Below are 10,738 nucleotides of genomic sequence, written 5' to 3'. Positions count from 1 at the left end.
GAGTAAAAACTACATTGTAATTCTTCATGTAATGCCCTAATATTATTAGTATTATTACTATCAGCCTATGTTTTTACCTACCATATTTGAAGTGTACTTGTTGATATTCCTTATCATTACCTACAATTTAGGATGAAACATTACCGGAGTTTGACCCTCTAATTTGTTTTCTTAGGAGGAATCAGCTACTCTTTGATTCTTATAACCGCTAGTGATCAAGGTTGCTCTTTAATATTTGAAAATACCGGAGTAAAATCCACCAATCACTAATCATCCATATACATGTCTCTCTGGAACACTCCATTACCAAGGCAATAAAAAATGATGGTGCTTTTGAGTACAGCATCTGTATTTATATACTGTAGATAGTTTTACAGTTGAACATGTTATTATGTTTATGCCTAGCAGTTATAGCCATGTTCCCTGTTTAGTGATGACATACTATAGGAGAGTACTCATAGTAAACTGACTAGAAATAATTCATGCGCCATCATCATGAGATGGACAGCCTGACACTAAAAGTCCTATTAGCTACAACATTAAATGATCCTTTGCATATTACTTACTCCAGGATTAAGATATTCTGAGGTCAACTAATTTAAAAATTAGACTGCCTCACGATTATGCTAGCTCCCTTTTCCTACCTAATATGTTGAATCTCAATGTGTGGCTTGAACGATTTTGCACTATTAAATGCTAAACAAGTACTTTGTCTAAATTATGAAACCACAGAAGTTTTGATCCATGATATATACCGATCACATAATTGCCTACTCATGTAATTCCCTTAGTAGGTCGCTCACAAAGTTCTCTCAATTTCTTCATTTCTTTCATTGGTGTGTGGTACAGAATTCTTTCAACACGTGGTATTCACCTATCAGAAGTTTCACTACTCTGTTTTATTAAAAGCATGGAGGGTGTGATTTCCAATCCTTTATAATTTCCGGATTTACTAATTAAATTGCTTCAATCGTGTCAAAGGCACTTTTTATCACTTAGAATATTAAAATCAGCCCTTTTTGGAGAACAAAGTCAATCAGAAAAACTCTAAAAGCATGAAAAAGTGTTTCCTATGTTCAGATGACTTAAAAGGAGCTCAAAGGAAATTCACCAAATTTAAATAAAAATTCATTATCCTAAAGAAAATAAGCCTGCAAATTAAAGCCACAGCAGCCAGCACCCTGAAAACAAGCCTAGGTAAAAGGCAGCCCCACCTCCAAGGGACACATACTCCTACTATTCTTATTACAATCTTTTTTCCATGCCCCTACTCTGTTTAGATGCAAAGCAAATTCTTTATCTGATGTGGTCAGCAAATGGGGTGTTTTGACTAATGTGTTGGACAAGGAAGACAGGAATTAAACCTTTTCTGACACCTATATGTGGCAAGCATGTTCAATTGGATTTTATATCATTTAGTTCTCACGATGTCCTGCAAGGTAGCTATTGTTATGCCCATTTTTCAGATGCAAAGACCAAGGGTGAGTGATGTTACAGAACTCTTCTGAAATCACTGGGCTAGCAAATGAAGAGCCATGATATACATCAAGTTGTTTGATTCCAAAGCCCCTACTTTTGCATTTACCATGTGGGATATGTGTGTCATACTATATACAAATTACTACTTTCCAGGGAATTAGAATATGATAAAAATGAATTTGGGTCATGAAAAATATAATTTATTCTCTTTGAAGATTCAAAAAGCATTTAAGAATTTTGTCATGCCTCAGGGTCATCATTAGAAACATTAGTCATCCTTTCATTATCAATATATCAGAAGTGCCTATTAACAGAGATTTATGGTTAATGGAATGACAAGGAACATATCTGCACGTGTGCCTGCTTTCTATGGTAACATGACAAATTTCAGACTTCCAAGACTATCTAAGTAACCATTTCATGATTATACATTAAAATATGATTTCTCATTAAGCATGATTGTACAGAGCTGTTTGCACATTGCCCTCACAGGAAGCCTTTAGTAATTACTCAATGTGCAGAGCATGATATGCCCATCATCATACTTGCCCTTTAAGCTCTGTGGCACATTAAGTCCAGGCTTAACATCTAAACCCCCAGAGAGCTACTGCTTTTAATCCCTAATTAGGAATGCTCTCAAGTAGTCCCCAACATCATCCAAAGGAAAGGATTGTTTCATTTGTTTTTCCAATTTGTCAGACTAATGATAACCCTAAATAAAGTCGCTTTCATTGCATTACCACCATAGGGCCAAATGCTGCTCAGCTCCTCTGATCCTGTTTTGGATTTTGGAAGAAATTTTTAATGACCGAAAGTTTTCCTGACCCGAAACATAAATTCTCTAACAATAGCCTGTCTAATCCTGGCTTGTGAGTTGAGGAAAGATTTGAAAAACAAGGCCCTCCCCGGGCTTCCTTAGCTCTTCACAGCATTTGGATGGCTGCCTGCTCTACCAGGCTGACCTTGGTTCTCCCCATCCCAAACCTGAATCCCAGTGGACATGGGATCCCATGCCAAATACCAAGTTTTAATAATCTGTTTCAGTGTCTTTGTATTTTTTCATTGCTATAGACTTAGAATGGGCAAGCTTACAAGACAGAAAAATAATAATGTGCAACCTATGTATATTCATAGTCTAAATGAATCTGGATCTATTGGTATTTTCTCCCCAAGTTCCATTTTAAATGATACAGCTACATATCATAGATAGAAAATCTTCCTCTTCAGATGACTTAGCTAAAACTATGATAAACAAACCCTTTCTGGTTTATAGGAACTTCCTAAAAGATCTCCTATTTGATATGTTGCAAAAACTAGGAAATATGCAACTGTTAATGTCAGAGAAGGAGAAAATCTGGGAAAAATCATATGGTCAGATTTATTGGTGGTCTAGGAGATGCAGAGAAAGCAAACAAACCTGAAAGTTTGCATAAACATGAAGCTCAGAATATATTTCAAAACTTTCAAGGGCTAGTGATATTTGGGAAGAAGACCAAAAATTTAGAAAATCAAGGTAGTTGTATTAGTTTGCTAAGGTTGCCATGTAACAAAGTAAAACAGATTGGGTGGCTTAAAGAATGGAAATTTATTTTCTCACAGCTCTAAAAGCTTAAGTCTGAAATCAAGATGTTGCAGAGTTGGTTTCTTCTGTGGCCTCTCTCCTTAACACAGGCCATCTTCATCCCTGTGTCTTTCCATGGTCTTCATCTGTGCGTATATGCGTCTGAATTCCCTCTTCTTATAAGGATACTAGTCATATTGGATTAGGGCCCATCCTAATGACCTCATTTTAATATAATTACCTCTTTAATGACCCTATCTCCAAATACGGTCACATACTAAAGTCCTAGGAGTTAGGATTTCAGCATAGGGATTTTGGGAGACACAACCCAGCCCTTAACAGAGAGGACATGAAAAATATAATCCCATTCCAAGACTGCCTGTGCCCTCAGATGATTTCTGTTATGAATGATGCAGAGCAAAGTGACCCATTGTGGAATGAGAGATCAGAACCTGAAGTATAGATACCAAAGATGTTGCCATGGTTACATGAACAAAGGCAATATTAAAAGCAGTCTGAGTAGATGGGGCAATAATTTAATCATGAAAACTTATAATAAAAATTGTGAGGTTTGATACAAATTTTATAGATTTTTAAAGAAAGAAAGCACATGTGATCTTCTATTCAAAATGCGGTTCTTATTGTTGAAATATACATTATAGATACTTCCATTCATTCATTTTATTCTGTCTATGTTTATTATTGACAGCCTACTACGTGTGGAGCTATAACCAAAGCCCAAATAATAGCCAGCGTTTTGTTTTCTGGTGAAGATACCAATTCAAAAGTGAGCCTTTTGGCAAGTCAGTGTTAAACCAGTTTGCCTTTTGTTTTCATTGTTTACTTCTTTTCATTTTTATCAAGAGTGGGCAACATAAGTTTTAGCCAGTTTCCAAATGAAACACGTGTAGGAAATAATTACATGAACATACGTATGCCATTGTTGTTCGCAGTTTGTTTAACTATGCATACCATAGTTAAAGCAAAGGTTTTCCTGCTGCTTCCATGTGTTTAGAATAGTAATTATTAATGGGTGTCCTTTCCTCGGTGGCAATATTTGGATTAGCAACAGTCACTATCAAGATCTGGAGCCCTCACTGGTGCCATAAAATTTATACTCAGATTGTGCCACTTAATGACTCTGAAGTTTCATATCCGACTTTTCCCTTAGTTCTAGATTTGAATAGCACTTCTAAGAAAATAACAAAAGGATGTCTGTAAATCAGTACATCCCCCTGAAGGAGTTTGTCTTTATACTACAAAGAAGTATGAAGAAGATAGTCATGACTAAATAAGGTCCTTCCAGGCTACCAACTGGCTGCTGGCAATTCCGCATCATAGGCTTTCAGGTAGTTAAATCCAATGTGCAAAATGTTATCTTAAAACACCAGAGCTTGTAGGAAAATTGTAAAACCCACAAAGGGAGAAATCACGATAATACATGATGTCTTGGTTCATTCTTAATGGACTCCTCTTACTCAAACAGACCATGTGACTTTAGAAAGTCTTTGTCTGCATTAAATTGCAGAATGGTTTCAACATACTACAGATGCCATGGTAAGCAAAGTGGACTTTTTTTTTTTTTTTCAAGCTGAAAACATGTAATTGTTGCCTAGTACAGAGATAAAAATTTGGCGGATGAAGTAACCCAAATTGACTTGTAAACTCTTGAAAACAAACAACTTTTCATTACATATCTCATTTCTCATCTTTAAGCTTTGGCAGTGAGCATTCTTTCTTTAGAGAGCTGGTTGGATGAAGAAAACTTTTACAGCTCCATTTCATGGAAACCATTGTTTGTGTTTCTGAGTCCAGTGAAAGTCAAAATTAGCAGGAGAGCAGGAAGAGTTCACATGCCAGTTCCAAAGATCCTCTAGAGATTATTAATCAGTTAGATGAGAGCACACTGCCTGTTCTCCATGGAACCTTTTTTCTTATAAGTGAAGCAAGTCTGGCAGTGTCGGCAAATGTCAATGCCATGCAGAGAGAATAGATAAATTTAGAACAAATTATTTCCCAGTTAAATAGGGACCAACAGTGAGTTTATAATAAAACAATTTGCACACAGTCCAGAATATGACAATGGTAATTGTTCTTATGCTGAAAACAAATCTCTACTGATGTATGCTTGTGGCAAAGCAGAGCATGTCCTTCCCACATCTATATTCAGGACCAGGAAGGCCATTCAGTATTTGTAACACTTGCCCAGCTTAGACAAGATCATAACACACTGGGAGGCATGATGACACACAAGAGTTTTCAAGCCCTTATTTTGAGCTGGAAATATAGTATTCAATACCAGACATTTGAGAGCAGGAAAAGAATGGAATATCCTTTCATCTTCAGCTGGTGGTTGATGTTCTTATTATCCGGAACTTTTGAAGATGTTTTAATCCTGCCAGAGCACTGACTCTCAACCTGGCTGCACAATGAAGCTAACTGAGGAGCTTTAATAAACTGATATCTGGAACCCACCTCCAGAGACTCTGATTTAAGTGATTTAGGGTGTGGCCAGGCATTGGAATTTTTAAAAGCTCCCCCAGGTGATTCTAAAGAGCAGATATGGTTCAGAAATTCTGTTGGAAAAAAAAAAAGGAAATTATCAGATGACATTTTGTCCTTTATAGCTATGAAAGTTAAATCTACCTAAATAGTTCATATCCCATTTTTACTAGCATCGTAACAAGCATCCAAATCATCAGAGAAAATATGAATAATATAATATCTGAACCAGAAGGGATCCAAGAGATAATATAGCCCACAGATTCTCCAGTCAGGGGTTCTTGGGTTCCTGGGAGTCCTTTAAGTAGTATGTAGTCCTTAAGTAATATGTCAACTCCTTAAAATTGTAGCTATGGACATTTTTTTGAGAAGAGTATCCATAGATTCCATCAGCTTCTAAAAGGAGGCTCTGGTTCCAAAAAGGTCAAGAACCATTTATGTAGGCTAAATCCCTCAATTTGCAGACAATGAAACTGAAGACGAACATGAAAACAGAAAAGAATATCTTCTTCATCACCCCTCCAAGACATCTCAGAACCAAGCCCATGACAGCCCATATGTTTTTGCACAAAACCGATTAAAATCCCAAACCAAAATATGGACCCCCCACAAACAGACTGACGTTTTGACTAAATGAAGATTTCGACCAGGTGGCTGAAGTGTCCAGAACCACACAAGTGGCAATATTTTTGAAGACTTTGTTAAACTTCATAGAATGGGGCCCCTGGCTACGAAATCCCCTCAAGGATTTCTCAGACGAAATATGAAGTCAGGAAGTGACCAAATGTTAGCCAAGTCCAAGCAGAGATGATGTAGTGCCCCCAATGTAGTGTTGTAACCTCAATTTTATTTCTCCAAAGTTTGTATCATGTTTAATTTATACTGTTTCATAACCTTAATAAAATGTGGTTTCTATGTATATTCATTGATGATGACCTCATTTGAGTCCACAGCCATTCATGAGAAAAAGATTCTTCTCTAAGAGAGGTTACAGATATGTCTGCTTGTCACTTACATAACACATTACAACTTTGGGTGGTAAAGACTAGAGGCTTTCTCTATAGCAAAAACCCAGCTCCAGGCAGAGTCACCATAGAAGGTAGAATTTTATATGATATTTTCTGTCTTTAGCTGTTGTTGAGACTATTGGGAATTACTCTAATATCTAATTTCTTCAATTTTCTAATTGTGGCATATGCTGGAGTTCACTCTGGTAAAATATACATAATATTAAATACATAACATTAAAACTATTCTTCACTTAGTATCGATAAATCTATCAGGTGAAACAGGTATAAGTTACTAAGTTTGAAGGTTGGAGTCAAACCTGTGTCCACCTGACTCCTATAGATATTTTGATATAGTTATGACTATGATACACTACAATGAACATGGGCTTGGGGATCATACTTATGTTTAAATCTCAGTCCTACTGTGGGGCGCCTGGGTGGCTCAGTCAGTTAAGCATCAGACTCTTGGTTTCAGCTCAGGTCATGATCTTATGGTTGTGAGATCGAGCCCTGTGTTGGGCTCCATGCTGAGCGGAGAGTCTGCTTCAGATTCTCTCTCTCCCTCTGCCCCTCCCCCCGGCTCGAAGTCTCTCTCTCTCTCTCTCTCTCTCTCTCTCATAAAATAAATAAATAAAATCTTTAAAAAAATAAATCTCAGTCCTACTCTTTATTGGCTGTGCAACCCTAGGCAAAGTACTGAGCCTATGAGACTCAATTCTGTTTCTATAAAATCGGATTAATTTTACCTCCATCAGAGGGTTGATATCAGGTAGAGGCACTACCTAATATAGCGCCTTGAATATTTTAGATACTCAGATGTGATTCACCTTTTCCCACTACCTTCTAAAGCTCACATTCTTTCCACCAAACCAAGGGACTTTTCTGAAATTTTCCTTTTCTTCTTCCTCACCGCTAACTAAAACTGGGTATTTTTTTCATTGCTAAATCATGGCAGCCTCACTTAAATGGTCTTTGATTTGTTGATTGTCTTTTAGACAGACTTTACATTTATCCACTGAAGCTTTTAGAATACAAAGCAGAAAACATTGCATTAATGAATAAAAGATGTTGAATACTGTTATTCCCATGTGCTTTGCATTCTCACTCCAATTGCAAAAATTAATATCACGAATTGAAAAAAGGAAAGGAGAAAAGAAAAAAGAGCCAAACCTAAGGGGAAAAAATAGGAGAAATTTAGGAGAGAAAGAGGCATTTTGGCACCTAGTCATAATCCTGGGCTAAGATTTATTTACAAAATGGTACCCAGTTTATTCACGCATTCATTAAGTATTCTCTGGAGAAAGCAAGTATTGAATGGAAGACTAAAGAATCGGAAGATGTCAATTGGTGAAGCAAGGGTAGGAAAAGGAGCTCTGCTAAGGGGATAGCATCCTAGGGTTGAGACTTGCTCAAGGAGCATTAAAGAAACTAATGTCTACCAGATGATGTTTTAGAGTCTTATGAGATAAAGTAGTAAAGGACTTCAATGTCATGACCATGTCATGTAGCCCTTGGACATTTTCTAAACTTAGTAAGCATATATAGTGACATAGGAAGAAATAATAATAGAAACAAAATGCTTCCGAAGTTCCCTAAGAGGGACGCCTGGGTGGTTCAGTCAGTTAAATGTCTGCCTTCGGCTCAGGTCATGATCCCAGGGTCCTGGGATCAAGTCTCGCATTGGGCTCCTTGCTCAGTGGGAAGCCTGCTTCTCCCTCTGCCTGCCACTCACCCTGCTTGTGATCTCTCTCTCTCTCTCTGACAAATAAATATAGAATCTTTTTAAAAAAAAGAAGTTCCTTAAGAACCTACAGAAAGTCTAAATAAAGAAAAATCTAAAATAGACCCATTTTAAGTTTTCCTCTGCTTTTTCACATGTAGTCATTTCCCAATAATTTACAAAATGCTTTAGAATTTCAAACAAACCTCAGACTACACATAAAAAGAAGAGACAAGCCTATATTTCAGTTTGGTGATTCCAGAATGGATGAGCAATTAGTGTTCAGCACTTGACTGTTAAAGTCACTTGGATGTATTTCTCTCATCTTTTAATTTATCCATCATTTTTAAAGCAGGAGACTCAAAATTGTTTGCCAAAGCACACAGGAATTTTTTTTTTCTAATTTTACATTGTTCCACCTGGCAAAAAGAGAAATTGCTTATCGACTACATTATCCAGAGCTCTTAAGGACCGGTCATACCTTCCCAGGGATCCCCATCCCTGAATGTCCCACACTCGTAATTCTCTAGGCTGGAGACAGGCTTAGTCAGGCCTCCGAATACTGTCAGTGCCTAGAATACTGTTGAAGGCTCATTTAAACTTATATAATAAGACTTCACATGAATGATTCTCTGTCTGAGAAAAAAAGGAACTAAACGTCATCTTCCTCTCTGACTCAAGCCTAGGGTTGGCCGCCAAGGGAAACGGGCCCTCCTCGGTTCCCCTTGGAACTCTATGTAAACAGCTTGAAGCCAAGGGAAATCACCTAACCCTAGCTAGTAAGATCAAGGGTTATGTCCCTCCTCCGGGAATGCTAGCCTGCTCTGGCTATGACCAAATACAGAGGGAAAGGTCCAATATTATTATATGAATGTCTACTTCCTCCTTGTAGGTGGCAAAAATCAGGGGAGCAGGAACTAACTAACTAACCTAATATAACAAATAAGTAAATAAATAAATGCAAGAGTGAATGAGCAGAAACAATGTTAAATATGAAGGGAAGGGAGCCAATGAGGAGAGGGAATAAGGGATGAAAACCACATGCTACTAGAAAGGGAACAGAAAGCTGAGATAGACATAGTGATGCTTCCAGCAGCATCAGGCACTACTACCTCCGCTCTCCTACTTAAACTACCATGGGCACCTTTGCACAAGTTGCTATCTCCTTCCAAAGTTGAGCACAATTTATCTTAAAGGCATCTTACTGGTTAATACAGCTTTACAATAAACTCTCCGCAAAGTATAAAGAACTGAAGAAATAAACTGAAGTGGCTTTTAGTGGTGGCTGGGGGTACCAGATGGACAGCTTTGCAAATGGATGGCTTCTGCTTCTCCTAAGAATAGATACAGCCTGATAAACAGAAGTGTAAGATTTCCCCAACTGCTACACCAGGATGCCTTCACCCTGACAAAGTAATGGCTGCGAGAAAGAAAGAACAAGTCACCTTTCCCAGCCAGTTCTCTGCTGACACTGCTCAAGAACTGCCATTCAGCACCACGGTGATAGGAGCGTTTTCCTTCCTACCCGCCAAACAGAGGCACCCCTGGCTTATTTCACTTGGAACAGAGAACAGTCAAATCAGATAGCAATAATTTTTGACCACCCTCAGCTCCACCGGATTCAAAGCGCTGAACTTAAAGTGAAAACCAACTTGAGTTTCCCATTACAATTTCCCATAGCCATCTAGTCCTCTAACGGTCCCCAGCACTAAATCAGGTAATGCAGGATAGTGTAGCTATTTTATCTGGTTCTCCCAAAGATATTTGAAATGAGTACTCTGCCATCCATGAAATCAAATGAATCTCAGGGACATTTCTATTTATGCAGTGTGAGGGGGATCTTTCAAAAGAGAAAGGAAAAGCATAAAAAGGATGGAATGTTTCCAGGAGAACAAGTAATGTACATTTCCCTTTCGGAAAGAAAAGCAGCAAATACGTATGAAAAATTGAGGGACATAAGTTAATGTGGAGTCTTCACATCATTTATTTATGTACTGAACTTAAGAACCACTAAAGTCATCTTCATCACATAACCTTAAAATGAGCAGAGACCAATATAACACGGCTATCAGATTACAGTCGGTAGATGTTAGAAAACATACGCTTTGTTTATCTTACACTTTCCTAAACAATCGTGCACAGCTTTCTTTTGTTCCAGGAGTCATTCAAGCATATAATAAGAGTTCCAGCAAGTTGAAACCTCTTGTATCTGGTTATTTTCAGGCAGTTGTAAACTTGCTGCCTCCAAGCCAGTAGTTTTCTTACGTTGTCAGCAAGGATTTAAAAAAATGCCATCATCCCAATTCTTGTTAGTAAAAGAGCTGCTCTATCTTCAGTCCCTTCCATTAACCCTCATTAACAGTTTGCACTTACTTTTAAAATAATTTTAAACATTCTGATGCTTTCAAGGTAAAAAGCACTTATGCTGCAGTGTGCAGCTCTCACTTCTTGCTCCCTTAGCTATTA

At 37.7% G+C, this 10,738-nt stretch overlaps 1 long non-coding RNA gene across 1 annotated transcript in view; it reads right to left on the bottom strand.

Annotated features, from left to right (window-relative positions):
• Positions 1-252: 252 nt before the first annotated feature.
• Positions 253-10,738, bottom strand: part of LOC123859427 (uncharacterized) — a 114,713-nt gene continuing 104,227 nt past the window's right edge. Inside the window, exon 8 of the long non-coding RNA XR_006794468.3 lies at positions 253-5,616. This is a non-coding gene — a long non-coding RNA (uncharacterized LOC123859427). The remainder of the gene's footprint in view (positions 5,617-10,738) is intronic.

The sequence above is a fragment of the Mirounga angustirostris genome, unplaced genomic scaffold (genome assembly GCF_029215605.1).
Source record: "Mirounga angustirostris isolate CCGP_5_RB_7025 unplaced genomic scaffold, mMirAng1.0.hap1 SCAF_4, whole genome shotgun sequence".
Lineage (NCBI taxonomy): Eukaryota > Metazoa > Chordata > Mammalia > Carnivora > Phocidae > Mirounga > Mirounga angustirostris.
Note: the sequence above shows the minus strand (reverse complement) of the source record. Positions and strands in the feature narration are given on the sequence as shown.